We start from the raw sequence: 6,000 nt of genomic DNA on the forward strand, positions 1-6,000 counted from the left end.
GTGAATTGTGCAGTTATTAAGTTAGTTAACATAGTTAACTGAATGCAGCTTCCCCATTGACTTTGTCAAAACGATGCAAAAGGTGATCACATGACCTCCATCATAAGTACATACTTGTTGCAGTGGTGGGATTCAAAAAATTTTATTACCGGTTCTGTGGGCATGGCTTGGTGGGCGTGGCAGGGGAAGGATATTGTAAAATCTCTATTCCCTCCCTAGTCCAGGGGAAGGTTACTGTAAAATCCCCATGGGAGGCAGAGAATAGATGGGGGCAGGGCCAGTCAGAGGTGGTATTTACCAGTTCTCCGAACTACTCAAAATTTCCTCTACCGGTTCTCCAGAACTGGTCAGAACCCGCTGAAATCCACCTCTGACTTGTTGCCAAGTTTCTGAATTTTGATCATGTAACAATAGGGATGCTGCAAGTGTGAAAACTGGCCCTAAGTCACTTTTTTCAGTGCCATTGCAACTTTGAACAGTCACTAAACGAATGGTTGTAAATCGAGAAGACTGTCTGTAATACAATCCTCTATATACCTATTCAAAACTAAGCCCTGCTGTGTTACATGGGACTTGCTTCCGATAAGAGAAAGCAGGACTGTGGTTATCCCACTTTTCAGCAAGTTGTGCGCAATTAAGCAAGCCCACAATCACAGGACATCACAAAAACGAACCCCGGTAGAAATAGAAAGAATTTAATCTGAATAAAGGTATTACGAATGGCCTAAAAAAAGAGAAAGGCAATCTCAAATCTTCCACTCCCGTGGAATTGACACGAGCCGCTTGCAACTGCCCACGTATTCGAACTACAATTCCCAACATCCCCGCTATCGGTCGTGTCGGATCGCATCGTTGCGAGTTGCTTCTGGAAGATCTTGACGCTACACACCCAACCGTAAACACCTTCACGGACGGTTGCAGGGTCGGAGGAAGAAAGGATTCCACTTGAACGGGCTACTTTCTCTCCCCCTCTCTCTCTTTTTTAAAGTCAGTATTTTGTTCATTGCCACCAAACCACACAGAACAAGGACTCGGTTGACAGACAGGAACCGCCGCCTCCTATTTTAACCAAAATAGGACCGCATCTCACCGGTCCAGCTTTCCGACTGTTCGCGCCGCCTCTTTACTGAGCAACAGTTCTCCGGGGCATTAATTTGGGGGCGACATTTGCGCCGGTTCGCTCGCTCGCTCTCCCTCCACTCCCCCCCCCACCTCCTCCTCGCGCGCGGAATTCCCAACCACGCGCCCTTAACGCTGAATCGTTTCACCTCAGCCGACGGGCGAGCTCCGAATTCCACCCTCTCCCCCTCCCCCACCCCGGCCCTGGCTCGCTCCACCCGGTCCTCCCCCCTCGCTCACCAGGTCACAGCACCAGAATAAACGCGAGTTTCCCGCCAGCTGCCAGAAAGGCAACCCACCCTCTTTCTCAGGGTATCGTGGACCACTCCAGTGGGCGGAGCTAGCGCTTCGGTTTCCTTCCGCGGATTCGTGATTGGCCCCTTTCTACGGCCAATGAGGAAGGACTCCTCCCCGGAATTCGACGCGATAGGGCGGCAGTGACGTCTTCCAATTCTACTCTTTTTAACAATATATAAACAAACCACCGGGAAGGTAAGAGAGCGAGAGGACGTGGAAGCCCTTCGATCCGGCGAGAGAAGCTGCCTGGCATTTGAGCCACCTAAATTCAATGAATGAAAGCAGCTGGGAGTCGGGTTATGCAGCTACTTTATTCGTCTTTCTCAAGTCTGGATTTTCAACATTAGCAATAAAATCTAATCCATCTTCTACAATTACTATATTTAGGCCATTTAGTCTTCCGATAGCCGTTTCTGTAGCATCCCCTTAGGGGATACTGTGGGTTGAACACAGATTGAATAAACTAGATTCAAAATTGTCTACTATAGCCATCAAATCTTATAAGTGTTTGCATCGGTTCCTTACCAACTACTTATACAGATGTAGTTTTGGAAACTCCATTTTGGTGTCTTGAATCATAGCCTAGTTGGCCACAACTTAAGTCGGAGAAGAGATTTCACTTTGTGACACCACCCATTTTAAGAAGTTCGGCAGTATTTTTAATCTTCGTTCAGATTTTGTTTCAATCATTATTCTTTGCAGTCTTCCTTAACCGAAATTGGCATTAGTGCAGACATGCATTCATTTTTCCATTTGTAAGTCTCTTTGCAGTTTTGAGATGAAACTAATGGCACTGATTGTATTGTTTCCACTAGACCTTAAATGTATATTGCATGTATATTACACATTCTTAAAGATCCATCTCATCCTGGGCAGCTTTTTTTTGAACTTTTACCATCTGGCAGACGGTACATGATAATAAAAACAAGGACAAATAGGCTGAAAAACAGCTTCTATCCCAGGGCAGTAACTATTGGGTTTTCAATTCAATTGTATAGAATGTGAAGGATGTGTCGTGTTTTATTTTTATAGTTATAATGTACACTGAAGATGGCATTTAATTTCGTTGTACGAGGTGCAATGAGAATAAAGTAAACTTAACGTCTTTCCATCAACACATTCCATTGCAAAGAATTACAATTTGCTTTGCTTTAGCTTTATCCCAGATCCATCCTGAAAGAGAAGTAGGATACAAGGGCTGTAAATAAACCCTGAAACAAACAAGCACTGAATCGCCTTCCGTTTAAGCCCCGATCTGCCAGGGTTTGGGCTTCTACCTGGAATTTTGGCCCAGTTTTTCTGAGATTCCAAACAACTTTTAGAAAAATGCATTGAAAGTCTCCCTCCTCTCCCAATAAATTAGGCTGGATTCAAATAACAGCTTTTTGGTGCAGCTGGAGGCTAGAGTCAACAGGAAGCAGATAGGCCTATAATGTAGAAGAAAGAATGGAATTAATCCAGATCTTCAGCATCTCAATGTCCTTTGGATCATGCATCTTATTTCACACTCCATATGTTGTGATGAACAAACCTAACTTGCCATTTACCTATCTCAAATACTTATAGGGGAAATCACTAGGAAAACCCATGACCAGAAAAAGCAAAAAACAAATACTTGCCATAGTTAACAATAAGATGGCAATGACTACACATATTGTGACTGGGTTCCAAATCCCGTCGCTACCGGTTCACTTGTGTGTGTGTTTCTGCGCATGCGCAGAAGCATCCGGGTGGGTGGGTGGAGCCTCCTGCTGCCGCTGTTACCGGTTCACCCAATCCGGTGTGAACCAGTAGCAACCCACCACTGATTGTGACCAAAGAAATTTTAGGGATATATCTGTAGTCACTAGGAATCTTAATTTGACTTCGAGGATGCCTGGCATGAGAAAAGTTGCAATTTTGTGATTTAGCAGAAGATGGCAGCATTATTTAAAAAGATAAAGCTTTCAAGTTCTACAAATAACCTGAGGACAAATTATGCCATTTTTTTAAAAAAAGATAGCTACAGAGGTGCTTAAAATTTTGTGAACCATTTTGAATTTATAACATTTCTGCATAAATGACTTAAAACATGTTTTCAACATATCAGAAGTTAGCACCCACTCCATTCCTAGAAAAATGAAATATTCTAGGAAATATTAAAAAGGGAGAATATTTCTCCTAAGAGAGAAATAGAAATCTTAAGACAGAAACTCAGCCCTAGCTCCCTGCCCCCAGCAGGGGCAGATACTTTGGTTCAGGGGTGAAATTTAGCTGGTTCTATCAAGCTTGGGCGAACCGGTAGCGGCGGCTGTGGGAGGCTCCGCCCACCCGTGTGGACATCATGACATTGCTTTTTTGTGATGATTTTAAGCCTCTGCATGCACAGAAGACTTTGCAGATGTGCAGAAGGCTTTGTGCATGTGCAGAAGGCTTTGCACATGTGTGGATGACGGCGCGCACACATTTGCAAACCAGTAGGGAAGTGAATTTCACCCCTGCTTTGGTCATTTACAAGACAAAAGGTTGGGCCAGCTTATCTATAACACAAAAGACATGGCCCTCAGGACATGATAGGATTAGCCCTCACTCAAGATCCAAACCAGGACAAAGCCATTAAGCCATAATAGGAATTGCCCAAAGCCCCTTCATTACATCATCACCCAGCAAGATTCAATCAGGCCTGGGACAGACAGCCTACAAAGTTAGCTAAGACCCCCATCCCCTGAGAGTCTTGACAGCCAAGGGGATACATTTCTTGTACAGGAAAAAGAAACTCTAGGGCCCAAGAGAGTGTATAAATATATCCCTCTCTCCACTCCATGTGCTCTTTTTTGCCCAGGACCCAAAAACCCCATGTGGTCCTGCACCATTAAACCATCTTTCCAAGTAGTCACCATGTTTCCAGTGTCTTTCTTCCTATTTGGAACTGAACCCAGATGTACATTTCTTCCAACACACACAAATTCTGAAACTAGATTAAAACAAATTAAGCAAATTAGTAAAAAAGTTATAGTTCATTTATTTGAGGAAAGTCATCCAAAACTTATTTATTGTTAATCTATAGTTTGGGCAACAAACTATAGATTAACAATAAATTTGCCTACAGAATATGAACAAGTGGCATTACTATGAAACTAATGTGATAAAATTATGTTCAATTATTTTATGCTTATTTTTAAGGTATATAAATCAAAATTAAACCATACTTCAAGGGAATGCCCAAGAATACCAATCAAAGTAGCTACTATAGTCATTGAAGAATACTAATTTGGATAAATTATACAATATTGGATCAACAATAATGGCAATGCATCAAATCTGAAACCACATCTTAAATTGATGAAGAACAGATAGAATAGTATCTTGTGGAGCAGGATGAAGAGAAAATATAGAGTTGGACAATTAAGTATAATTTCTTCAAAAGTGGCATTATCTTTCATTAAATTATCGCTGAGTCCATTTACCTCCATAAGTTTTGGCAAAACCAAATACATAAGGTTAGGCTGTCTTCATCAGGCTCCTTAAGAACACAAATTTCAGTCTGTGACCTATAAAACCAACTTTTTAAAGTTGAAAACCTAGTAATTACTTATTAATAAACCCTTCTAATATGCTAAGAAATATATCTGAAGAACAAGTAAATCTTTTTAATGTACAATTGACTCGATAGAATGAGGAACCTAAGCTACTTCAACTAATGTTGGATCTCAGATCCAGTATGACTAATGTTTGGGAGAAAATAGATGTAGATCAACATCTGAAAGGTTATTTTTACTACTCCTAAATGGTTTAGGATGGTGTTAATTTCTGGCCACTGTCACTGGCAGATTGGAAGTTATCATAGCTTCAATGCTCACCCTACACTTTTAGAAATAATATGGTTTTCTGTCTTGTGACATTTTAGATGGTTCTAAATCTGTAAGTATTTCAACCGCTATTTAACAGTGTAAGGGTTTATATTAAATACCTTTGAAGAGTTTGGAATGGAATGGAGTGGAATGGAATGGAATAGAAGCCAACGTGAAAGCTTTAACAATTACATCAGTAGTTGCACTGACAATCTTCTTGTCTATTAAATTCCCAAGACATGAGAGTATTTGGAAAAGTACCAATACATAACCTCCCAATGTTTCACAGATTAAAATACTGCAGCCTGTAACATGTAAACCTATTGATGCTCTGTGCCAAGTAATACTAACAATCAGGCCCACTATTCAATCAGTTTTTAGAAATTGACTTCAGTGCAAAACAAGTATTCTGGATTGTTATATAAAATACCTACCCAAAAGAAGCATGTTTTATGAGAATATAATATGCTGTTCATGTAAAAGTATACTGGGGAAAATATGACAATGTGACCATTTTTCCAGAAACAGCACAATATTTATTTAAACACCTTTTATATATACATATATATTCTGCGTTGCAGATTAGTTTAATTTTATACATCTCTATTTACAATGATTCAAAATATTATCTATCTCTGGCAGTTATTTACAAATTCAACACTTAACACAGTTCAACATTAACCAGATTCAGTAAGACAGTTACGATAATGGCTTACATGCACCAGTATAATGATCTTCAAAAACATGTCATCTG

General features: G+C 40.6%; 1 protein-coding gene across 5 annotated transcripts in view; it reads right to left on the minus strand.

The window, feature by feature from the left end:
• ORC2 (origin recognition complex subunit 2) overlaps window positions 1–1,494 on the minus strand; it is a 29,094-nt gene extending 27,600 nt beyond the window's left edge. Inside the window, exon 1 of one of the 5 annotated variants that reach the window (XM_034430555.3) lies at window positions 1,419–1,494. The gene's annotated coding sequence lies outside the window, so the exon portion shown is untranslated. Of the gene's footprint in view, window positions 1–903 lie in introns of all 5 variants that reach the window. The other 4 variants (XM_034430541.2, XM_034430547.3, XM_060688099.2 and 1 more) reach the window with 4 other exon arrangements.
• Window positions 1,495–6,000: the final 4,506 nt, after the last annotated feature.

The sequence above is a fragment of the Pantherophis guttatus genome, chromosome 1 (assembly GCF_059756535.1).
Source record: "Pantherophis guttatus breed Tessera chromosome 1, ASM5975653v1, whole genome shotgun sequence".
Classification (NCBI taxonomy): domain Eukaryota; kingdom Metazoa; phylum Chordata; class Lepidosauria; order Squamata; family Colubridae; genus Pantherophis; species Pantherophis guttatus.